Source organism: Aquarana catesbeiana, linkage group LG04 (assembly GCF_042186555.1).
Source record: "Aquarana catesbeiana isolate 2022-GZ linkage group LG04, ASM4218655v1, whole genome shotgun sequence".
NCBI lineage: Eukaryota > Metazoa > Chordata > Amphibia > Anura > Ranidae > Aquarana > Aquarana catesbeiana.
In genome coordinates this window covers 469,209,667-469,236,222 of record NC_133327.1, presented here as the reverse complement: position 1 = coordinate 469,236,222, position 26,556 = coordinate 469,209,667, and the positions used below count along the sequence as shown (strand labels likewise).

The 26,556-nt window shown below is 41.7% G+C and overlaps 1 protein-coding gene across 1 annotated transcript in view; it reads right to left on the bottom strand.

Annotated features, from left to right (window-relative positions):
- Nucleotides 1-373: 373 nt before the first annotated feature.
- MTLN (mitoregulin) overlaps nucleotides 374-26,556 on the bottom strand; it is a 64,353-nt gene continuing 38,170 nt past the window's right edge. Inside the window, exon 2 of the mRNA XM_073627580.1 lies at nucleotides 374-534. The gene's annotated coding sequence lies outside the window, so the exon portion shown is untranslated. The remainder of the gene's footprint in view (nucleotides 535-26,556) is intronic.

The following is a 26,556-nucleotide window of genomic DNA, read 5'->3' as shown; positions in this document are numbered from 1 at the left end:
TATCGCAAAAAATGCCTGGTCATTAAGGGTCCAAATCTTCCGGGGCTGAATTGGTTAAAGAACACATGTGCTATTATTGACCCCTTCCTGCAGACTGCCCCCTGGCCCTTTAAGTCTTCTAAAAGCTGGGAAGCGGACATTCGGGTCATGTGACCGCTGTGATTGGCTGTCATAGCGGTCACATAATCGAAAAGCTCGCGCTTGCAAGTATGCATGGGGAGCTTACTGATTCGTGCTCTCAGCATAGCAAGTTGTTTACACATGGCTGCATATATGCGGCCACTCTGCGTTAAGGCCCACCTGTCAAGAGGCTGCCTATGTGCGTACTGTTGGCATGTAGGGGGTTAAAGAACACACACAAATACATGTCATCTGCAGGTGTTATAGCAATTTTATTTGAATATTTATAAAAGTAGAAGCATATTGCACACATATACTTTTCATTAAAGTTTAAGAAAAGTCAGAGTGGTAAAAAATGTTTTTCCCTAAATGCAGTTAAAGGTGCTTCAGCTTCTTTGTTCTTCTTTCTGGATTCTATAAAAAAAAAGAAGAAAAAAAATGTAAATTACATAAAACATGGGCCTAGGGAGGATTTAAAATTAAACACTGTAAACATTTATAAAAAGGCATGTAATGCTTTTTATTGGCATAATTCACACTGTGCATTTAGGTGTGTTCAGTTTAGCTGAATTTAGTAATAACAGAAATCTGTGTGTCCAGGGGCAGCTAGATGAAATAATATGACTGCATATAAATGCACATACATTTTATTGAAGGACTCGATCTGGAAAGCATACATTTTGTTCATACTTCCCAGGTAATTTCTCCTGGATTTAAATAAACCAAGCACAGGTAGTTAGTGTAAATGTAGCCTAAAGGTCCTGCAAATGGTGACTTTGGGAATACCTCTTCTGCATCACAACAGGTTAGAAGGAGGGTCTCTTAGATAACCATATCCCTGACAAAGTGGGTAGTGTGATCTAGAGAATTACAGCATCGGATAAAAAGCTTTCCGTGTGTTTGTGTGCGTTTCCTCCCATCATCCAAAGGCATGCCCCTGTAAGCTAGCGTCTTTCCATAAATATATGTGAAAAATAAAGTGGAAATACCGTGCCGACTTTGAATGTGAGCAGTCAAAAATAACAATCAGACTAATTGTACAGTGAAATGTAAAACAAAAGTGTAACGCTGATAATGTATGTACAGTGGGGGCAGAAAGTATTCAGATCCCCTTAAAAATTTTCCACTCTGTTATATTGCAGCCATTTGCTAAAATCATTTAAGTTCATTTTTTTCCTCATTAATGTACACACAGCACCCCATATTGACAGAAAAACACAGAATTGTTGACATTTTTGCAGATTTATTAAAAAAGAAAAACTGAAATATCACATGGTCCTAAGTATTCAGACCCTTTGCTCAGTATTTAGTAGAAGCACCCTTTTGATCTAATACAGCCATGAGTCTTTGGGAAAGATGCAACAAGTTTTTCACACCTGGATTTGGGGATCCTCTGCCATTCCTCCTTGCAGATCCTCTCCAGTTCTGTCAGGTTGGATGGTAAACGTTAGTGGACAGCCATTTTTAGGCCTCTCCAGAGAGGCTCAATTGGGTTTAAGTCAGGGCTCTGGCTGGGCCATTCAAGAACAGTCACAGAGTTGTGAAGCCACTCCTTCGTTATTTTAGCTGTATGCTTAGGGTCATTGTCTTGTTGGAAGGTAAACCTTTGGCCCAGTCTGAGGTCCTGAGCACTCTGGAGAAGGTTTTCGTCCAGGATATCCCTGTACTTGGCCGCATTCATCTTTTCCTCGATTGCAACCAGTCGTCCTGTCCCTGCAGCTGAAAAACACAGCATAATGCTGCCACCACCATGCTTCACTGTTGGGACTGTATTGGACAGGTGATGAGCAGTGCCTGGTTTTCTCCACACATACCGCTTAGAATTAAGGCCAAAAAGTTCTATCTTGGTCTCATCAGACCAGAGAATCTTATTTCTCACCATCTTGGAGTCCTTCAGGTGTTTTTTAGCACACTCCAGCGGGCTTTCATGTGTGTTGCACTGAGGAGAGGCTTCCGTCGGGCCACTCTGCCATAAAGCCCCGACTGGTGGAGGGCTGCAGTGATGGTTGACTTTCTACAACTTTCTCCCATCTCCCGACTGTATCTCTGGAGCTCAGCCACAGTGATCTTTGGGTTCTTCTTTACCTCTCTCACCAAGGCTCTTCTCCCCCGATAGCTCAGTTTGGCCGGACGGACAGCTCTGGGAAGGGTTCTGGTCGTCCCAAACGTCTTCCATTTAAGGATTATGGAGGCCACTGTGCTCTTAGGAACCTTAAGTGCAGCAGAATTTTTTTTTTGTAACCTTGACCAGATCCGTGTCTTGCCACAATTCTGTCTCTGAGCTCTTCAGGCAGTTCCTTTGACCTCATTATTCTCATTTGCTCTGACATGCACTGTGAGCTGTAAGGTCTTATATAGACAGGTGTGTGGCTTTCCTAATCAAGTCCAATCAGTATAATCAAACACAGCTGGACTCAAATGAAGGTGTAGAATCATCTCAAGGATGATCAGAAGAAATGGACAGCACCTGAGTTAAATATATGAGTGTCATAGCAAAGGGTCTGAATGCTTAGGACCATGTGATATTTCAGTTTTTCTTTTTTAACCACTTAAGGACCGCCTCACGCCGATTTACGTCGGCAAGGCGGCACGGGCAGGCAAAATCACGTACATGTACATGATTTGCCTCCCGCGGGTGGGGGGTCCGATCGGACCCCCCCCCCCCGATGCCCGAGGCGGTCCCGTTTTGTCCCCCGGCGATCGGAGGTGAGGGGGAGGCCATCCGTTCGTGGCCCCCCCCTCGCGATCGCCGCCGGCCAATCAGATTACTTCCTTTGCTGCTGTATGCTAAACAGCAGCAAAGGAAATGATGTCATCTCTCCTCGGCTCGGTATTCCGTTGCAGCGCCGAGGAGAGAAGACTGGTATGTGAGTGCACCAACACTACACAACACAGTAGAACATGCCAGGCACACAAAACACCCCGATTTTGGTAGCATTTTGGTGAGCTGGCAAGCACCAGCCCCAGGCAGCGTCAGGTTAGCGCCAGTACCACTGACACCCACGCACGTACCATACACCTCCCTTAGTGGTATAGTATCTGAACGGATCAATATCTGGTCCGATCAGATCTATACTAGCGTCCCCAGCAGTTTAGGGTTCCCAAAAACGCAGTGTTAGCGAGATCAGCCCAGATACCTGCTAGCACCTGCATTGTGCCCCTCCGCCTGGCCCAGCCCAGCCCACCCAAGTGCAGTATCGATCGATCACTGTCACTTACAAGGCACTAAACGCATAACTGCAGCGTTCGCAGAGTCAGGCCTGATCCCTGCGATTGCTAACAGTTTTTTTGGTAGCATTTTGGTGAACTAGCAAGCACCGGCCCCAGGCAGCGTCAGGTTAGCGCCAGTACCACTAACACCCACGCACGCAGCATACGCCTCCTTTAGTGGTATAGTATCTGAACGGATCAATATCTGATCCGATCAGATCTATACTAGCGTCCCCAGCAGTTTAGGGTTCCCAAAAACGCAGTGTTAGCGGGATCAGCCCAGATACCTGCTAGCACCTGCGTTTTGCCCCTCCGCCCGGCCCAGCCCAGCCCACCCAAGTGAAGTATCGATCGATCACTGTCACTTACAAAACACTAAACGCATAACTGCAGCGTTTGCAGAGTCAGGCCTGATCCCTGCGATCGCTAACAGTTTTTTTGGAAGCTTTTTATTGAACTGGCAAGCACCAGTGGCCTAGTATACCCCGGTCGTAGTCAAACCAGCGCTGCAGTAACACTTGGTGACGTGGCGAGTCCCATAAGTGCAGTTCAAGCTGGTGAGGTGGCAAGCACAAGTAGTGTCCCGCTGCCACCAAAAAGACGAACACAGGCCCGTCGTGCCCATAGTGCCCTTCCTGCTGCATTCGCAAATCCTTATTGGGAACACACCGCTTCTGCAGCGCCCGTACTTCCCCCATTCACATCCCCAACCAAATGCAGTCGGCTGCATGAGAGGCATTTTTATGTTCTCCCGAGTACCCCTACCCAACGAACCCCCCCAAAAAGATGTCGTGTCTGCAGCAAGCGCGGATATAGGCGTGACACCCGCTATTATTGTCCCTCCTGTCCTGACAATCCTGGTCTTTGCATTGGTGAATGTTTTGAACGCTACCATGCACTAGTTGAGTATTAGCGTAGGGTACAGCATTCCACAGACTAGGCACACTTTCACAGGGTCTCCCAAGATGCCATCGCATTTTGAGAGACCCGAACCTGGAACCGGTTACAGTTATAAAAGTTAGTTACAAAAAAAGTGTAAAAAAAAAAAAAAATATATATATATATATATATATATATATATAAAATAAAAAAAAATAGTTGTCGTTTTATTGTTCTCTCTCTCTATTCTCTCTCTATTGTTCTGCTCTTTTTTTACTGTATTCTATTCTGCAATGTTTTATTGTTATTGTTATTATGTTTTATCATGTTTGTTTTTCAGGTATGTAATTATTTATACTTTACTGTTTACTGTGCTTTATTGTTAACCATTGTTAACCATTTTTTTGTCTTCAGGTACGCCATTCACAACTTTGAGTGGTTATACCAGAATGATGCCTGCAGGTTTAGGTATCATCTTGGTATCATTCTTTTCAGCCAGCGGTCGGCTTTCATGTAAAAGCAATCCTAGCGGCTAATTAGCCTCTAGACTGCCTTTACAAGCCGTGGGAGGGAATGCCCCCACCCCCCCACCGTCTTCCGTGTTTTTCTCTGGCTCTCCTGTCTCAACAGGAAACCTGAGAATGCAGCCGGTGATTCAGCCAGCTGACCATAGAGCTGATCAGAGACAAGAGTGGCTCCAAACATCTCTATGGCCTAAGAAACCGGAAGCTACGAGCATTTTATGACTTAGCTTTCGCCGGATGTAAATAGCGCCATTGGGAAATTGGGGAAGCATTTTATCACACCGATCTTGGTGTCGTCAGATGCTTTGAGGGCAGAGGAGAGATCTAGGGTCTAATAGACCCCAATTTTTTCAAAAAAGAGTACCTGTCACTACCTATTGCTATCATAGGGGATATTTACATTCCCCGAGATAACAATAAAAATGATTTAAAAAAAAAAAAAAAATGAAAGGAACAGTTTAAAAATAAGATAAAAAAGCAAAAAAATAATAAAGAAAAAAAAAAAAAAAAAAAAAAGCACCCCTGTCGCCCCCTGCTCTTGCGCTAAGGCGAACGCAAGCGGCGGTCTGTCGTCAAACGTAAACAGCAATTGCACCATGCATGTGAGGTATCACCGCGAAGGTCAGATCGAGGGCAGTAATTTTAGCAGTAGACCTCCTCTGCAAATCTAAAGTGGTAACCTGTAAAGGCTTTTAAAGGCTTTTAAAAATGTATTTATTTTGTTGCCACTGCACGTTTGTGCGCAATTGTAAAGCATGTCATGTTTGGTATCCATGTACTCGGCCTAAGATCATCTTTTTTATTTCATCAAACATTTGGGCAATATAGTGTGTTTTAGTGCATTAAAATTTAAAAAAGTGTGTTTTTTCCCCAAAAAATGCGTTTGAAAAATCGCTGCGCAAATACTGTGTGAAAAAAAAAAATTAAACACCCACCATTTTAATCTGTAAGGCATTTGCTTTAAAAAAATATATAATGTTTGGGGGTTCAAAGTAATTTTCTTGCAAAAAAAAAAAACTTTTTCATGTAAACAATAAGTGTCAGAAAGGGCTTTGTCTTCAAGTGGTTAGAAGAGTGGGTAATGTGTGACATAAGCTTCTAAATGTTGTGCATAAAATGCCAGGACAGTTCAAAACCCCCCCAAATGACCCCATTTTGGAAAGTAGACACCCCAAGCTATTTGCTGAGAGGCATGTCGAGTCCATGGAATATTTTATATTGCGACACAAGTTGCGGGAAAGAGACAAATTTTTTTTTTTTTTGCACAAAGTTGTCACTAAATGATATATTGCTCAAACATGCCATGGGAATATGTGAAATTACACCCCAAAATACATTCTGCTGCTTCTCCTGAGTACGGGGATACCACATGTGTGAGACTTTTTGGGAGCCTAGCCACGTACGGGACCCCGAAAACCAAGCACCGCCTTCAGGCTTTCTAAGGGCGTGAATTTTTGATTTCACTCTTCACTGCCTATCACAGTTTCGGAGGCCATGGAATGCCCAGGTGACACAAAACCCCCCCAAATGACCCCATTTTGGAAAGTAGACACCCCAAGCTATTTGCTGAGAGGTATAGTGAGTATTTTGCAGACCTCACTTTTTGTCACAAAGTTTTGAAATTTGAAAAAAGAAAAAAAAAAAAAAAAGTTTTTTCTTGTCTTTCTTCATTTTCAAAAACAAATGAGAGCTGCAAAATACTCACCATGCCTCTCAGCAAATAGCTTGGGGTGTCTACTTTCCAAAATGGGGTCATTTGGGGGGGTTTTGTGCCACCTGGGCATTCCATGGCCTCCGAAACGGTGATAGGCAGTAAAGAGTAAAATCAAAAATTCACGCCCTTAAAAACGCTGAAGGTGGTGATTGGTTTTCGGGGCCCCGTACGCGGCTAGGCTCCCAAAAAGTCCCACACATGTGGTAACCCCATACTCAGGAGAAGCAGCTAAATGTATTTTGGGGTGCAATTCCACATAGGCCCATGGCCTGTGTGAGCAATATATCATTTAGTGACAACTTTGTGCAAAAAAAAAAAAAGTGTCACTTTCCCGCAACTTGTGTCAAAATATAAAATATTCCATGGACTCAATATGCCTCTCAGCAAATAGCTTGGGGTGTCTACTTTCCAAAATGGGGTCATTTGGGGGGGGGGGGGGTTGTGCCACCTGGGCATTCCATGGCCTCCGAAACTGTGATAGGCAGTGAAGAGTGAAATCAAAAATTTACACCCTTAGAAATCCTGAAGGCGGTGATTGGTTTTCGGGGTCCCGTACGCGGCTAGGCTCCCAAAAAGTCCCACACATGTGGTATCCCCGTACTCAGGAGAAGTAGCTGAATGTATTTTGGGGTGCAATTCCACATAGGCCCATGGCCTGTGTGAGCAATATATCATTTAGTGACAACTTTTTGTAAATATTTTTTTTTTTTTTCTGTCATTATTCAATCACTTGGGACAAAAAAAAAAAATATTCAATGGGTTCAACATGCCTATCAGCAATTTCCTTGGGGTGTCTACTTTCCAAAATGGGGTCATTTGGGGGGTTTTGTACTGCCCTGCCATTTTAGCACCTCAAGAAATGACATAGGCAGTTATAAACTAAAAGCTGTGTAAATTCCAGAAAATGTACCCTAGTTTGTAGACGCTATAACTTTTGCGCAAACCAATAAATATACACTTATTGACATTTTTTTTACCAAAGACATGTGGCCGAATACATTTTGGCCTAAATGTATGACTAAAATTGAGTTTATTGGATTTTTTTTATAACAAAAAGTAGAAAATATCATTTTTTTTCAAAATTTTCGGTCTTTTTCCGTTTATAGCGCAAAAAATAAAAACTGCAGAGGTGATCAAATACCATCAAAAGAAAGCTCTATTTGTGGGAAGAAAAGGACGCAAATTTCGTTTGGGTACAGCATTGCATAACCGCGCAATTAGCAGTTAAAGCGACGCAGTGCCAAATTGGAAAAAGACCTCTGGTCCTTAGGCAGCATAATGGTCCGGGGCTCAAGTGGTTAATAAATCTGCAAAAATGTCAACAATTCTGTGTTTTTCTGTCAATATGGGGTGCTGTGTGTACATTAATGAGGAAAGAAAATTAACTTAAATGATTTTAGCAAATGGCTGCAATATAACAAAGAGTGAAAAATTTAAGGGGGTCGGAACACTTTCCGTCCCCACTGTATTACACAAAAAAACCTAACCAGAATGGAAGTCTGGAGGCGGATTGTGCTATAAATACTATAACACTCTAAGCTTAGAAGCTTAGAGTGTATAAAAATAAATACAAGTGAAGTGAATCAAAGGTGTATTAGACCTACAAATATACAACCATATATGTGATCTCAAAACGCATGTTGTCGCCAAAACTCTAAAAACTCAAAAAATTGGTGTGTATTTCAACACAAAATAGATTTAAATTGTGTATGACACAAAAACACAAAAATAAAGTGCAAACTGTGATAATGATACCCAGAACTGGAGAATCTATGCTGAAGTGTTATGAGCACTTAACCGTACAAATACTCTGAGAAAGTATGTATGAGCGGCTAGATATCGCATGCGAATAGCATGAAATCACTGGATGTAACTACAACCACTGAAATCTGTGCTGAAGTGATGTGAACACTTAATAAACTGGTAATCTAAAAAAAATGCATATCTGAACGGTAGGGTGTCGCATGAAGTCGCATGCAGACACTCTAAACCAAACAGAAGAATGCACAAACTCAAGTCGTGAAAAAATAAGAATAAAATAAGAGAATAACAGTGGTAATGAGCACATATATGTGACTATTATATAACAATCCCACACATATTTCTATTTGTATGTGAACCAAACTATTAAATGGTGTACATATGGTTAGAATGAAACCTGGAAATGATGGAATATGTTTCAAGAGTATGATATACTGCAGTGCTTAACCAGTTGCCGACCGCCGCACGACGATGTACGTCGGCAGAATGGCACGGGCAGGCAAAAGGACTTACAGGTACGTCCTTGCCTGCCGCGGGTGGGGGGTCCGATCGGACCCCCCCGGTGCCTACGGCGGTCGGCAAATCCTCCCCGGCAATCGGTGGCGAGGGGGAGGCCATCCATTCGTGGCCCCCCCCCTCGCGATCGCTCCTGGCCAATGGGATCATTTCCCTGCCTCTGTATTGTACACAGAGGCAGAGGAAATTATGTCATCTCTCCTCGGCTCGGAGACTGGAATGTGAGGGCACCAACACACACACACAGTAGAACATGCCAGGCACACATTACACCCCCGGTCCCCCCCCCCCCCCCCCCGTCACACTGACACCAAGCAGTTTTTTTTTTTTTCTGATTACTGCATGGTGTCAGTTTGTGACAGTTAGTGTGTTAGGACAGTTAGGGTTAGCCCCCTTTAGGTCTAGGATACCCCCCTAACCCCCCCCAATAAAGTTTTAACCCCTTGATCACCCCCCCATCGCCAGTGTCGCTAAGCGATCATTTTTCTGATCGCTGTATTAGTGTTGCTGGTGACGCTAGTTAGGGAGGTAAATATTTAGGTTCGCCGTCAGCGTTTTATAGCGTCAGGGACCTCAATATACTACCTAATAAATGTTTTAACCCCTTGATTGCCCCCTAGTTAACCCTTTCACCACTGATCACCGTATAACTGTTACGGGTGACGGTTAATTAGTTTATTTTTTATAGTGTCAGGGCACCCGCCGTTTATTACCTAATAAAGGTTTAGCCCCCTGATCGCCCGGCGGTGATATGCGTCGCCCCAGGCAGCGTCAGATTAGCGCCAGTACCACTAACACCCACGCACGCAGCATACACCTCCCTTAGTGGTATAGTATCTGAGCCGATCAGATCTATACTAGCGTCCCCAGCAGTTTAGGGTTCCCTAAAACGCACCGTTAGCTGGATCAGCCCAGATACCTGCTAGCACCTGTGCAGTATCGATCGATCACTGTCACTTACAAAACACTAAACGCATAACTGCAGCGTTCGCAGAGTCAGGCCTGATCCCTGCGATCGCTAACAGTTTTTTTGGTAGCGTTTTGGTGAACTGGCAAGCACCAGCCCCAGGCAGCGTCAGGTTAGTGCCAGTACCGCTAACACCCACGCACGCACGCACCGTACACCTCCCTTAGTGGTGTAGTATCTGAACGGATCAATATCTGATCCGATCAGATCTATACTAGCGTCCCCAGCAGTTTAGGGTTCCCAAAAACGCAGTGTTAGCGGGATCAGCCCAGATACCTGCTAGCACCTGCGTTTTGCCCCTCCGCCTGGCCCAGCCCAGCCCACCCCACCCAAGTGCAGTATCGATTGATCACTGTCACTTACAAAACACTAAACACATAACTGCAGCGTTTGCAGAGTCGGGCCTGATCCCTGCGATCGCTAACAGTTTTTTTGGTAGCGTTTTGGTGAACTGGCAAGCACCAGCGGCCTAGTACACCCCGGTCGTAGTCAAACCAGCACTGCAGTAACACTTGGTGATGTGGCGAGTCCCATAAGTGCAGTTCAAGCTGGTGAGGTGGCAAGCACAAGTAGTGTCCCGCTGCCACCAAGAAGACAAACAGGCCTGTCGTGCCCATAGTGCCCTTCCTGCAGCATTCGCAAATCCTAATTGGGAACCCACCACTTCTGCAGCACCCGTACTTCCCCCATTCACATCCCCAACCAAATGCAGTCGGCTGCATGAGAGGCATTTTCTTTATGTCCTCCCGAGTACCCCTACCCAACTAACCCCCCCAAAAAAGATGTTGTGTCTGCAGCAAGCGCGGATATAGGCGTGACACCCGCTATTATTGTCCCTCCTGTCCTGACAATCCTGGTCTTTGCATTGGTGAATGTTTTGAACGCTACCATGCACTAGTTGAGTATTAGCGTAGGGTACAGCATTGCACAAACTAGGCACACTTTCACAGGGACTCCCAAGATGCCATCGCATTTTGAGAGACCCGAACCTGGAACCGGTTACAGTTATAAAAGTTAGTTACAAAAAAAAAAAAAAAAAAAAAAAAAAAAAAAAAAAAAATAGTTTTATTGTTCTCTCTATTGTTCTGCTCTTTTTTACTGTATTCTATTCTGCAATGTTTTATTGTTATTATGTTTTATCATGTTTGCTTTTCAGGTATGAAATTTTTTATACTTTACTGTTTACTGTGCTTTATTGTTAACCATTTTTATGTCTTCAGGTACGCCATTCACGACTTTGAGTGGTTATACCAGAATGATGCCTGCAGGTTTAGGTATCATCTTGGTATCATTCTTTTCAGCCAACGGTCGGCTTTCATGTAAAAGCAATCCTAGCGGCTAATTAGCCTCTAGACTGCTTTTACAAGCAGTGGGAGGGAATGCCCCCCCCCCCCACCGTCTTCCGTGTTTTTCTCTGGCTCTACTGTCTCAACAGGGAACCTGGAACCTGAGAATGCAGCCGGTGATTCAGCCAGCTGACCATAGAGCTAAACAGAGACCAGAGTGGCTCCAAACATCTCTATGGCCTAAGAAACCGGAAGCTACGAGCATTTCATGACTTAGATTTCGCCGGATGTAAACAGCGCCATTGGGAAATTGGGAAAGCATTTTATCACACCGATCTTGGTGTGGTCAGATGCTTTGAGGGCAGAGGAGAGATCTAAGGTCTAATAGACCCCAATTTTTTCAAAAAAAGAGTACCTGTCACTACCTATTGCTATCATAGGGGATAGTTACATTCCCTGAGATAACAATAAAAATGATTAAAAAAAAAAAAATGAAAGGAACAGTTTAAAAATAAGATAAAAAAGCAAAAAAATAATAAAGAAAAAAAAAAAAAAAAAAAAAAAAAAAAAGCACCCCTGTCCCCCCCTGCTCTCGCGCTAAGGCGAACGCAAGCGTCGGTTTGGCGTCAAATGTAAACAGCAATTGCACCATGCATGTGAGGTATCACCACGAAGGTCAGATCGAGGGCAGTAATTTTAGCAGTAGACCTCCTCTGTAAATCTAAAGTGGTAACCTGTAAAGGCTTTTAAAGGCTTTTAAAAATGTATTTATTTTGTTGCCACTGCACGTTTGTGCGCAATTTTAAAGTATGTCATGTTTGGTATCCATGTACTCGGCCTAAGATCATCTTTTTTATTTCATCAAACGTTTGGGCAATATAGTGTGTTTTAGTGCATTAAAATTTAAAAAAGTGTGTTTTTTCCCCGAAAAATGCATTTGAAAAATCGCTGCGCAAATACTGTGTGAAAAAAAAAAAGAAGAAAACACCCACCATTTTAATCTGTAGGGCATTTGCTTTAAAAAAATATATGATGTTTGGGGGTTCAAAGTAATTTTCTTGCAAAAAAAAAAATGTTTTCATGTAAACAAAAAGTGTCAGAAAGGGCTTTGTCTTCAAGTGGTTAGAAGAGTGGGTGATGTGTGACATAAGCTTCTAAAGGTTGTGCATAAAATGCCAGGACAGTTCACAACCCCCCCAAAATGACCCCATTTTGGAAAGTAGACACCCCAAGCTATTTGCTGAGAGGCATGTCGTGTCCATGGAATATTTTATATTGTGACACAAGTTGCGGGAAAGAGACAAATTTTTTTTTTTTGCACAAAGTTGTCACTAAATGATATATTGCTCAAACATGCCATGGGAATATGTGAAATTACAAACAGCGCCATTGGGAAAGCATTTTATCACACCGATCTTGGTGTGGTCAGATGCTTTGAGGGCAGAGGAGAGATCTAGGGTCTAATAGACCCCAATTTTTTCAAAAAAGAGTACCTGTCACTACCTATTGCTATCATAGGGGATATTTACCATTCCCTCAGATAACAATAAAAATGATTAAAACAAAAAAAAAAAAAATTAAAGGAACAGTTTAAAAATAAGATAAAAAAGCAAAAAAAAAAATAAAGAAAAAAAAAAAAGCACACCTGTCCCCCCCTGCTCTCGCGTAAAGGCGAACGCAAGCGTCGGTCTGGCGTCAAATGTAAACAGCAATTGCACCATGCATGTGAGGTATCACCGCAAAGGTCAGATCGAGGGCAGTAATTTTAGCAGTAGACCTCCTCTGTAAATCTAAAGTGGTAACCTGTAAAGGCTTTTAAAAATGTATTTAGTTTATCGCCACTGCACTTTTGTGCGCAATTTTAAAGTATGTCATGTTTGGTATCCATGTACTCGGCCTAAGATCATCTTTTTTATTTCATCAAACGTTTGGGCAATATAGTGTGTTTTAGTGCATTAAAATTTAAAAAAGTGTGTTTTTTCCCCGAAAAATGCATTTGAAAAATCGCTGCGCAAATACTGTGTGAAAAAAAAAAAAAAGAAGAAAACACCCACCATTTTAATCTGTAGGGCATTTGCTTTAAAAAAATATATGATGTTTGGGGGTTCAAAGTAATTTTCTTGCAAAAAAAAAAAATGTTTTCATGTAAACAAAAAGTGTCAGAAAGGGCTTTGTCTTCAAGTGGTTAGAAGAGTGGGTGATGTGTGACATAAGCTTCTAAAGGTTGTGCATAAAATGCCAGGACAGTTCACAACCCCCCCCAAAATGACCCCATTTTGGAAAGTAGACACCCCAAGCTATTTGCTGAGAGGCATGTCGTGTCCATGGAATATTTTATATTGTGACACAAGTTGCGGGAAAGAGACAAATTTTTTTTTTTTGCACAAAGTTGTCACTAAATGATATATTGCTCAAACATGCCATGGGAATATGTGAAATTACACCCCAAAATACATTCTGTTGCTTCTCCTGAGTACGGGGATACCACATGTGTGAGACTTTTTGGGAGCCTAGCCGCGTACAGGACCCTGAAAACCAAGCACCGCCTTCAGGCTTTCTAAGGGCGTAAATTTTTGATTTCACTCTTCACTGCCTATCACAGTTTCGGAGGCAATGGAATGCCCAGGTGGCACAAAACCCCCCCAAATGACCCTATTTTGGAAAGTAGACACCCAAAGCTATTTGCTGAGAGGTACAGTGAGTATTTTGCAAGCCTCACTTTTTGTGACAAAGTTATGAAAATTGAAAAATACTCACCATGCCTCTCAGCAAATAGCTTGGGGTGTCTACTTTCCAAAATAGGGTCATTTGGGGGGGGGGGGGGGTTGTACCATCTGGGCATTCCATGGCCTCCGAAACTGTGATAGGCAGTGAATCAAAAATTTTCCAAAATGGGGTCATTTGGGGGGGGTTGTGCCATCTGGGCATTTTATGGCCTTCAAAACTGTGATAGGTAGTGAGGAGTAAAATCAAAAATTTACGCCCTTAGAAATCCTAAAGGCGGTGATTGGTTTTCGGGGCCCCGTACGCAGCTAGGCTCCCAAAAAGTCCCACACATGTGGTATCCCCGTACTCAGGAGAAAGGAGAAGCAGCTGAATGTATTTTGGGGTGCAATTCCACATATGCCCATGGCCTGTGTGAGCAATATATCATTTAGTGACAACTTTTTGTAATTTTTTTTTTTGTCATTATTCAATCACTTGGGACAAAAAAATGAATATTCAATGAGCTCAACATGCCTCTCAGCAATTTCCTTGGGGTGTCTACTTTCCAAAATGGGGTCATTTGGGGGGGTTTTGTACTGCCATTTTAGCACCTCAAGAAATGACATAGGCAGTCATAAACTAAAAGCTGTGTAAATTCCAGAAAATGTACCCTAGCTTGTAGACGCTATAACTTTTGCGCAAACCAATAAATATACACTTATTGACATTTTTTTTACCAAAGACATGTGGCCGAATACATTTTGGCCTAAATGTATGACTAAAATTGAGTTTATTGGATTTTTTTTATAACAAAAAGTAGAAAATATTTTTTTTCAAAATTTTAGGTCTTTTTCCGTTTATAGCGCAAAAAATAAAAACGGCAGAGGTGATCAAATACCATCAAAAGAAAGCTCTATTTGTGGGAAGAAAAGGACGCAAATTTCGTTTGGGTACAGCATTGCATGACCGCGCAATTAGCAGTTAAAGCGATGCAGTGCCAAATTGTAAAAAGTGCTCAAATCCTTCCGGGGCTGAAATGGTTAAGGTCTAAAGCAAACTGCAAAAAAATAGGAAAACATATGCCACCCCTAGGAATGAGGGCAGATGAAAGTCCGCATATATGTATAACAAATGTTCATGCAGATGACTTCAAAGCAGTAGGTGTACGTTCTACGTGTTCCGAGTTGACTGTCGATGTGTTCTATACTCAAAATGGACACTCAAACAATGCTTTTAACTTGAAAGATTAGGGAAGAGGATGAGGTACCCTTACCAGAATTGGTGGACTCACAAGCCGATGGTTCTCAAAAGAAAAAAAAGAAAAGAATAGAAAAAAATATATGCTTCCACATAGTGTGGAAGCATTTTTTTTTTCTTTCGAGAACCATCATTTCCATTGAGAGCATTGCATATGAGGATCGGTGTTTATAACATCTTTTGGCTGTTTGATGAAAGTGATAATGGAGTATTCCAGTTGGTAGCATCCACATCTGACTTTTTCCTGTGGTGAGTAAGTGTCTTGGTTATTCACTGACCCATCCAGGAGAAGTTTCATCTCTACATCGATTTGGATAAGATCCTCATCTACCGTTTTCCGGTACAAGCTCGTTTGACTCACCGCCATCGGCTTGTGAGTCCACCAGTTCCAGTAAGGGTACCTCATCCTCTTCCCTACTCTTTGAAGTTAAAAGCATTGTTTGAGTGTCCATTTTGAGTATAGAACACATCAACAGTCAACTCAGAAAACGTAGAATGTACACCTACTGCTTTGAAGTCATCTGCATGAACATTTGGTACATATATGCAGACTTTCATTCCCTCATTCCTAGGGGTGGCATATGTTTTCCTATATTTTGCAGTTTGCTTTAGACCTTAAGCACTGCATTATATCATACATTTGAAACATATTCCATCATTTCTATGTTTCATTCTAACCATATGTACACCATTTAATAGTTTGGTTCACATACAAATGGAGATATATGTGTGGGATTGTTATATAATATTCACATATATGTGCTTATTACCACTGTTATTGTCTTTTTTTATTTTTTCACTACTTGAGTTTGTGCATTCTTCTGTTTGGTTTTGAGTGTCTGCATGCAACACCCGACCGTTCAGATATACATTTTTTTTAGAGTACCAGTTTATTAAGTGTTCACATCACTTCAGCACAGATTTCAGTGGTTGTAGTTACATCCAGCGATTTCATGCTCATATCCAGCCGCTCATACACACTTTCTCAGAGTATTTGTACAGTTAAGTGCTCATACCACTTCAGCATAGATTCTCCAGTTCTGGGTATCATTATCACAGTTTGCATTTAATTTTTGTATTTTTGTATCATACACAATTTAAATCGATTTTGTGTTGAAATACACACCGATTTTTGGAGTTTTGGCGACTACATGCGTTTTGAGATCACATCTATGGTTGCATCTTTGTAGGTCTAATACACCTTTGATTCAGTTCACTTGTATTGTTATTTTTATACATTCTAAGCTTAGAGTATTATATTATAGTATTTATAGCACAATCTGCCTCCAGACTTCCATTCTGCTTAGGTTTTTTGTGTAATGCATAATCAGCGCTACACTTTTGTTTTACATAAGTATATGTGACCATGTAAGATAAGGAACATACAATCTAAGGTCCCTGAGGGCAGAGAATGATGTAAATTTTACAATATACTGTATGTAAAGTGCTGTGTAAGTTGGCGATATACCTGTAATGAATAATGAATCCCGCCCACACTCTTTTCAGTTTTGGAAAGAGTTGGGAAGCATTAGTTCCCCGTCAGGTTTTTACTGCTATACGGGGCTCCATCATAGGAGGTTTTCTTTTTTTTTCTGGCGACTATAATTTCACCAGACAGTAGTGAGTGAAAATATTCAGGCAAATATCACGGTCACTGACAATGTTAGGTGAAATCTCTCAAATTGAGTCCCAAATTTCAGAAAAAAACTGACAGGGATTTTAATCTTTACCTACTCAATCCCAAATAAAAAAAAAAAATAAAAAAAATAAAAAAAAAATTGCTGGACACACACTTTAAAAAGGTATGTAATTTTTTTCCATTCAAAGCCGTATGCATGTGATGTGACCAAAGCAAGATGGCAATATCAGCATATGTGAATTCTGGGAGCGTGAGAAAAGACTGGTGAAAGCATAGTTTAGACGTGAATCTGCAACATTTTTTTTTTTTTTTTTGTGAAAACTACCCCTGTATAATAAGATTATTACTTACTGGACCTGCAGGAAGTGACTCATGTCTTTATTCTCTTGCACAACTTTGGTCACCATAAAATCGTCAGCATCTAGTACTTTGTGTTTCCAATGCGCGATTCCTCAAAGAGCACTGTGGTTCTACTTGCTAGACACTGCATCATTACTGTGTCTTTTAGTAATGTGGGTGTCTTGTAGCCAGTGGTGGGTGGAACCAAGCATCTGAAGTAACAAAAGTGTTGGATACTGAAGATTCTTCAATGGTCACATAGTTCTGCAAGATAAAGGCTCACTGCCTGCAGGTCCAGTAAGTATTAATCATTTTCAGGGTATTTTGACCCGCTCATGCCTAAGGGTAAAACAAATTTAAATGCCTAAGCACAATTTTGACATGTTAGTAAAACCGTGCATATGATCACAACTACTTTGTGCATCCAGGTGGATTATACCTTGTTTTTTTCAGGACAAATTGGGCTTTCATTTGGTAGTAAATGGTTATGGATATCTCTTAAATTTTTCTTTTTTTCATTATCAAAAAGAAAACTGGGCCAAAAAAAGTAAAAACAAAAAAAAAAAATTTTTTTTTTTAAATGTAGCTGTACATTTCTTGTTACTACCATAACCTACCACCAAACAACTCAAAATAAAATTTTCTGCTCCTGACAATCACAACGATACCACATATGTGTATGTCAGTTGATGTTTGTACCCGTAGTACAGCCCAAAACCTAAAACACAATGACACTGATGATAGTTAAACAAAATCCTACCCAAAAATATACTGACCCTGACCTTTGACCCATACTTGGCCCAAACACTAACCCTGGCACCGACCTAGATCAAGCCTTACATAGTAGGGGAGGTTGAAAAAAAAGACAAGTCCATCAAGTCCAACCTATGTGTGCGGTTATATGTCAGTATTACATTGTATATCCCTGTATGTTGCGGTCGTTCAGGTGTTTAATAGTTTCTTGAAACTATCGATGCCCCCCGCTGAGACCACCGCCTATGGAAGGGAATTTCACATCCTTGTCGCTTTTACAATAAAGTAGTGGCCACGTGTCTTGTTAAACTCCCTATTGTGGGGTCACTAGTATGGCATTTGTAAATTTAAATCATATCCCCTCTCAAGAGAGAATAAGTTCAGTGCTCGCAACACTTCCTCATAACTAAATATCCTCCAGACCCTTTATTAGTTTTGTTGCCCTTCTTTGTACTCGCTCCAATTTCCAATACATCCTTCCTGAGGACTGGTGCCCAGAACTGGACAGCATACTCTAGGTGCGGCCGGACCAGTCTTGTAGAGCGGGAGAATTATTGTTTTATCTCTGGAGTTGATCCCCTTTTTAATGCATGCCAATATTTGGTTTGCTTTGTTAGCAGCAGCTTGGCATTGCATGCCACTGCTGAGCCTATCATCTACTAGGACCCCCAGGTACTTTTCCATCCTAGATTCCCCCAGAGGTTCCCCCCCCCCCCCCCAGTGTATAGATTGCATGAATATTTTTGCCACCCAAATGCATTATTTTACATTTTTCTACATTAACCACTTAAGGACTAGCCTCGTTTTGGATTTTAGGTGTTTACATGTTTAAAACAGGTTTTTTTGCTAGAAAATTACTTAGAACCCCCAAACATTATATATGGTTTTTCTTCTAACACCCTAGAGAATAAAATGGCGGTCGTTGCAATCATTTTTTTTGCACCGTATTTGCGCAGCGGTCTTAAAAGCGCACTTTTTTTTGGAAAAAATTCCCTTTTTTGAATAAAAAAATAGGACAACAGTAAAGTTAGCCCAATTTTTTTTTATATTGTGAAATATAATGTTACGCCAAGTAAATTGATACCCAACATGTCACGCTTGGGAATTGTGCCCTCTCGTGGAATGGCGTCAAACTTTTACCCTCAAAAATTTCCATAGGAGACGTTTAAAAAATTCTACAGGTTGCATATTTTGCGGTACAGAGGAGGTCTAGGGCTAGAATTGTTGCTCTCGCTCTACCGGTCGCTGCGATACCTCACGTGTGGTTTGACCACCGTTTTCATATGCAGGCGCTACTCGCGTATGCGTTCGCTTCTGCGCACGAGCTCGTCGGGACGGGGGGTGTTAAAATTTTTTTTTTTTTTTAATTTATTTTACAATATTTTATTTATTTTTACACTGCTTTAAAAAAAAAAATGGTGTCACTTTTATTCCTATTACAAGGAATGTAAACATCCCTTGTAATAGAAAAAAGCATGGCAGGACCTCTTAAATATGAGATCTGGGGTCAAAAAGACCTGAGATCTCATATTTGCACTAAAATGCAATTTAAAAAAATAACATTTGAAAAAAAATGTGCCTTTTAAGAGGCGTGAACAGAAGTGACGTTTGACGTCGCTTCCGCCCAGCAGTGTCATGGAGACGAGTGGGCGCCATCTTAGCCTCACTCGTCTCCAGACACAGGATGGAGACGGAAGCGATCGCCTCCGCCGCTACCGACAGCTCCGGTAAGCAGCGGAGGGCACCGGATCGCGGCGGGAGGGGGGGCCCTCTCCCGCCACCGATAAAAGTTATCTTGCGGTGAATCCTCCGCAGGGACCACTTTTATCTGAAAGCCGGCCACCGCACGAAAACAGGGATACCGGGGTTATGGCAGCTAGCTGCTGCCATAACAACGATATCCGCCGCCAAAGTTTGGACGTACATCGTCGTGCTGCGATCGGTAAGTGGTCAAACCTCATTTGCCATGTAGTTGCCCACCCCATTAATTTGTTCAGATCTTTTTCCAAGGTTTTCACATCCTGCGGAGAAGTTATTGCCCTGCTTAGCTCAGTATTGTCCACAAATACAGAGATTGAACTGTTTACCCCATCCTCCCAGTCGTTTATGAACAAATTAAATAGGATTGGTCCCAGCACAGAACCCTGGGGGACCCCACTACCCACCCCTGACCATTCCGAGTACTCCCCATTTATCACCACCCTCTGAACCTGCCCTTGTAGCGAGTTTTCAATCCATGTACTCACCCTATGGTTCATGCCAATGGACCTTATTTTGTACAGTAAACGTTTATGGGGAACTGTGTCAAATGACTTGATCTAGATATTTTTTATTATTTATTTTTTTACAAACACATTTCTTTTTTCCCCTCTCTTCAAGGAAAGAGAAAGATACTTTCCTCTCCATTCACAAAAAGAAAAAAAAAAAACACAGGGGCAGGCTTGACAGTGACTGATCACTGTGGTAGCCAGAGGCTACCACAGCGATCAGGTGAGCCAGAATCGAGAGATCCAGGTCCCTCCCAATCGTTAGTACAGGGCCCTGGGGCTCTTGGAGAGATCCTGGTCTCTGTGCTGGGAGCAAGCTGTGTGGCGCTCTCCCAGCACAAAGGGACATACGCATATATGCAGCCCTATTGAAAAAAAGCCCACTTCCGTGAGGGCGGATATATGTGTTTTGTCGGCGGGAAGGGGCTAAAAGAAAAGCATGACCAACTTTGTTTTAAGTGAACCTGAAGTTAATGCACAGCAAAGCAACAGGTTCATTTAAAGTGGTTCTATAGACAGCAGGTGTTTTAACCTTATTGCATTCTATGCATTATTGTTAAAAAAAAAACCTTCTACATGCAGTACCCTGAGCCCAATCTCGATCCAGTGATGTCCACAAGTGCAGCGACTCACTCTCCTCACTGGACAAAGACAGAAGCAGGAGCCATTGGCTCCTGCTGCTGTCAATCACAGCAAATGAGGAGGTTACGAGGCCAAGTTACACAAGAGTGCCCCTATAGCAAGCAGCTTGTTATATGGGGGTGCTTGGCAGGGTGGAGAGGCCAAGAGCGCCAGCGGGGGACCACAGAAGGAGGATTGGGCTGTTCTGTGTAAAACCATGGCACGAAACGGGCAAGTATGACATTATTATAATTATACAGGATTTATAACGCGCCAACAGTTTGCGCAGCGGTTTACAACATGAGAGCAGACAGTACAGTTACAATACAATTCAATACAGGAGGAATCAAAGGGCCCTGCCCGGTAGAGCTTACAATATAGGAGGAAGGGTCAAGTGATACAAAAAGGTAATAGCTGTGGGGGATGAGCTGATGGAGAAAATAAAAGTACAGTTGTCATCAGGTGAGGGCAGAATAGGCTCCTCTGAAGAGAAGGGTTTTTAGGGATCGTCTAAAAGCAAACAGAGTGGGAGATAGTCGAACAGATTGGGGTAGGGAGTGCCATAGTATAGGAGAGGCTCTGGAAAAGTCCCGGAGACGAGAAGGTGACAAGGGAGCTAAAGACCAGGAGGTCTTGGGGGGGAACGAAGAGAACGAGTAGGTTGGTATTTTGAGATGATGTAGTAAGTTCCTGTTAGTATTTTGAATTTAATTTGTTGGCTGAGTGGAAGCCAGTGGAGGCATTAACAGAGAGAAATAGCAGACACTGAACAGTTGGCAAGGGAGTTGCAGTAGTCGATGCGGGAGATGACCAGGGAGTAAACTAGGAGCTTTGCGGTGTCATTGATTAGGAAGGGGCGTATTTTGAAGATGTTGCGGAGACTGCGGCGGCAAGATTTGGACAGTGATTGGACGTGGTGCTGAAAAGGATAGTTCAGAGTCCAGGATTACACCTAGAACCTAGGCATGTGGGTACAGGCTGATAGTAGTGCTATCGATATTGACAAAGTAATAAGGAGAAGAGGCAGGTGGGGGAGGATTATGAGCTCTCTTTTGGATAGATTAAGTTTAATGAAGTAGTATGACATGCAGGCTGATATGTTCGTTAATAAATTAGTGATACGTGGAGAGACTGAGGGGTAGAGAGATAGATTTGGGTGTAGTCAGTGTAGAGATGGTATTGGAAACCATGGAAGGCTATTACCTGATCCAGGGAGGAGGTGTAGATGGAGAATAGGAGAGGGCCAAGAAAAGAACCTTTGAGGAACGTGACAGAGAAAGGGAGAGGAGAGGAGGAAGTGGAATTATAAGTAATGCTAAAGGTGCGGTTGGACAATTAGAATGAGAACCAGCGAAGAGTACAGTCATGGAGACCAAAAGGTGTGGAGTTTTTTGGAGGAGGAGGGGGACTGTGTCAAAGGCAGCAGAGAGGTCCAGGAGTAGAGAATAGTGTCCTTTGGATTTAGCGGTTAGCAGATCATTTGTGAGTTTTAGGAGAGCAGTTTCCATGGAGTGTTGTGGGCGGAATCCAGACTGAAGGGGAACGAGGTTATTCTCTGCAAGGTGGTCGCTCAGTCGGTTGTACACTAAATGTTCAAGAAGTTTAGATAAAAAGGGGAGCAAGGAGATGGGGTGTAGTTTGTTAAGATCGGTGGGGTCTAGTGAGGGCTTTTTAACCACTTCAGCCCCGGAGAATTTGGCTGCTCAATGACTAGAGCACTTTTTACAATTTGGCACTGCACTGCTTTAACTGGTAATTGCGCGGTCATGCAATGCTGTACCCAAATTAAATTTGCGTCCTTTTTTTCTCCACAAACAGAGCTTTCTTTTGATGGTATTTGATTGCCTCTGCGATTTTTATTTTTTGCAATAAGCAGAAAAACTGGGAATTTTGAAAAAAAATATATATATTTTTTACTTTTTGTTATAAAAAAAAAATCCAATAAACTCAATTTTAGTCATACATTTAGGCCAAAATGTATTCAGCCTGGTCTTTGGTAAAAAAAAAGTCAATAAGCGTATATTTATTGGTTTGCGCAAAAGTTATAGCGTCTACAAAGTAGGGTACATTTTCTGGAAATTACAAAGCTTTTAGTTTATGACTGCCTATCTCATTTCTTGAGGTGCTAAAATGGCAGGGCCGTACAAAAGTACAACCCCCCTCCCGCCCCCCAAATGACCCCGTTTCGGAAAGTAGAAACCCTTAAGGAAATTGCTGAGAGGCATGTTGAGACCATGGAATATTTTATTTTTTTCCAGTGATTGAAAAATGACAAAAATAAAAAATTACACAAAGTTGTCACTAAATGATATATTGTTCACACGTGCTATGGTTATATGTGGAATTACACCCCAAAATACATTCTGTTGCTTCTTCCGAGTATGGGGATACCTCACGTGAGACTTTTTGGGAGCCTAGCCACGTACAGGACCCCGAAAACCAAGCACCGCATTCAGGATTTCTAAGGGCGTAAATTTTTGATTTCACTCCTCACTACCTATCACAGCTTTAAAGGGCATAAAATGCCAATATAGCACAAAACCACCCCCAAATGACCCCATTTTGGAAAGTAGACACCCCAAGCTATTTGCAGAGAGGCTGGGGGGGGGGGGGGGTTGAACTGTCCTGGCATTTTATGCACAACATTAGAAGCTTATGTCACACATAACCCACTCTTCTAAGCACTTGAAGACAAAGCCCTTTCTGACACTTTGTTTACATGCAAACATTTTTTTTTTGCTAGAAAATTACTTGCGCAGCAATTTTTCAGGAAAAAAAAAAAAAAAATTTTAATTTTAATGCACTAAAACACACTATATTGCCCAAATGTTTGATGAAATAAAAAGATGATGATCTTATGCCGAGTACCTGGATACCAAACACGACATGCTTTAAAATTGCGCACAAACGTGCAGCGGCGACAAACTACATACATTTTTAAAAGCCTTTAAAATTATCACTTTCGATTTACAGAGGTCTACTGCTAAAATTGCTGCCCTCGATCTGACCTATGCAGTTATACCTCACATGCATGGTGCAATTGCTGTTTACATATGACACCAGACCGACGCTTGCGTTCGCCTTTTGCCTTTGAGCACGGGGGGACAGCTCCTTTCATTTTATTTTTTATCATCTTTATTGTTTTCAATCTCTTTTTTATTATTTTCGATTTAATACAAATACATATTCACTGCCTTATAGAATCTTTCAGAGTGATCTAAGTCTATGTTCTAGCTATACATTAAAACAATATACAATGTTTTATTGTCATACATAGGATCACTTAGATTGACTTCCTACCATTCATTCTCAACAACCACATCTCCACCCCCCCACTCCAAAAAAAAAAAAAAACATCCTCCCCCTCCCCTCAAAAGTGTGTGTTAGGGTGGTTCATTCCCTTCATAAGTATTTAAATTTGCTGAGGACCTAAACTTTTCCCATGTTTTTGGATTTTGGATACTCATTTTCTCTTCAATCCTTATCATTGTCTCTATTTGCTGTATCTCCCTCATCTCACATACCCATTCTGCCACTGTGGGACTATTTGCTTGCCCTCACTTTTGAGCTATTATTGTCTTGGCTGCTGTTATCATATGGTGGAGGATATCTGTCTTGATTGTTTTTCTAGCTCCTGGAATAATAATCAAGATTGAAATATTTACACTTGATTGAATTTCAAGCCCTGATATCTTCCAATACATTTTGAAAATATTGTCCCAGAACTCCTTCACCATTGAACAGTTATGCCATATGTGTGTCATAGTCCGCCTTACCTTAAGACATCTCCAACATATTTCTGAGTTATCTCCATTTATTTTATGTAATTCCACTGGGGCCCTATACCATCTCATAATAATTTTATAATTCCTTTCCTGGTTTCTTATCGCTGAGGTTTTATGTGCCAAGGAAAATGCCCTATCCCATTCTACCAGTGGGATCAAGCTTCCCATTTCATGCTCTCACTTTTTCATATATATTAGCTCATTAAGAGATTCCGTAGGGAGTAGGAACTTATATATAGTTGATAGATTATGAGTCTGTCTTTGTTCCTTTATTAATAATTGTTCAAAAATCATTGGTTGTCTGTCAACTAGGGAAGGTTGTGTACTAGTCCTAATATATGGTTTTTAACTGTTGATATTGCATCCATTTATGCTCGTGTTCAGATCCCAGTTTGGACAATCATAAAAGCTTGCCATCCATTAGGGTCTGAACTATCCTCACGTTTTCAGTCTTTTTTTCCCCATTTAAGAAAGTTTTTAATACCTAATGCTGGAGGAAATTCTGGATTCGAGAATAATGGAGTCATTGGTCCCATCAATGTAAATAGGTCTCCTCTTTTCAAGAATCCACAAAAGGAATTTAACCACTTCAGCCCCGGAAGGATTTACCCCCTTCCTGACCAGAGCACTTTTTACAAATTGGCACTGCGTCGCTTTAACTGCTAATTGCGCGGTCATGCAATGCTGTAACCAAACGAAATTTGCGTCCTTTTCTTCCCACAAATAGAGCTTTCTTTTGATGGTATTTGATCACCTCTGCCGTTTTTATTTTTTGCGCTATACACGGAAAAAGACCGAAAATTTTGAAAAAAAATGATATTTTCTACTTTTTGTTCTAAAAAAAATCCAATAAACTCAATTTTAGTCATACATTTAGGCCAAAATGTATTTGGCCACATGTCTTTGGTAAAAAAAATGTCAATAAGTGTATATTTATTGGTTTGCGCAAAAGTTATAGCGCCTACAATCTAGGGTACATTTTCTGGAATTTACACAGCCTTTAATTTATGACTGCCTATGTCGTTTCTTGAGGTGCTAAAATGGCAGGGCAGTACAAAACCCCCACAAATGACCCCATTTTGGAAAGTAGACACCCCAAGGAAATTGCTGAGAGGCATGTTGAGCCCATTGAATATTCATTTTTTTTGTCCCAAGTGATTGAATAATGACAAAAAAAAAAAAAAAAAAAAAAAATTACAAAAAGTTGTCACTAAATGATATATTGCTCACACAGGCCATGGGCATATGTGGAATTGCACCCCAAAATACATTTAGCTGCTTCTCCTGAGTATGGGGATACCACATGTGTGGGACTTTTTGGGAGCCTAGCCGCATACGGGGCCCCGAAAACCAATCACTGCCTTCAGGATTTCTAAGGGCGTACATTTTTGATTTTACTCCTCACTACCTATCACAGTTTTGAAGGCCATAAAATGCCCAGATGGCACAAACCCCCCCCAAATGACCCCATTTTGGAAAGTAGACACCCCAAGCTATTTGCTGAGAGGCATGTTGAGTCCATGGAATATTTTATATTTTGACACAAGTTGCGGGAATGTGACAATTTATTTTTTTTTTTTTTTTGCACAAAGTTGTCACTAAATGATATATTGCTCACACAGGTCATGGGCATATGTGGAATTGCACCCCAAAATACATTCTGCTGCTTCTCCTGAGTATGGGGATACCACATGTGTGGGACTTTTTAGGAGCCTAGCCGCGTACGGGACCCCGAAAACCAATCACCGCCTTCAGGATTTCTAAGGGTGTACATTTTTGATTTCACTCTTCACTGCCTATCACAGTTTCGGAGGTCATGGAATGCCCAGGTGGCACAAACCCCCCCCAAATGACCCCATTTTGGAAAGTAGACACCCCAAGCTATTTGCTGAGAGGCATGGTGAGTATTTTGCAGCTCTCATTTGTTTTTGAAAATGAAGAAAGACAAAAAAAAAAAATTTTTTTTTCTTTTTTTAATTTTCAAAACTTTGTGACAAAAAGTGAGGTCTGCAAAATACTCACTATACCTCTCATCAAATAGCTTGGGGTGTCTACTTTCCAAAATGGGGTCATTTGGGGGGGGTTTGTGCCACCTGGGCATTCCATGGCCTCCGAGACTGTGATAGGCAGTGAAGAGTGAAATCAAAAATTTACGCCCTTAGAAAGCTTGAAGGCGGTGCTTGGTTTTCGGGGTCCCATACGCGGCTAGGCT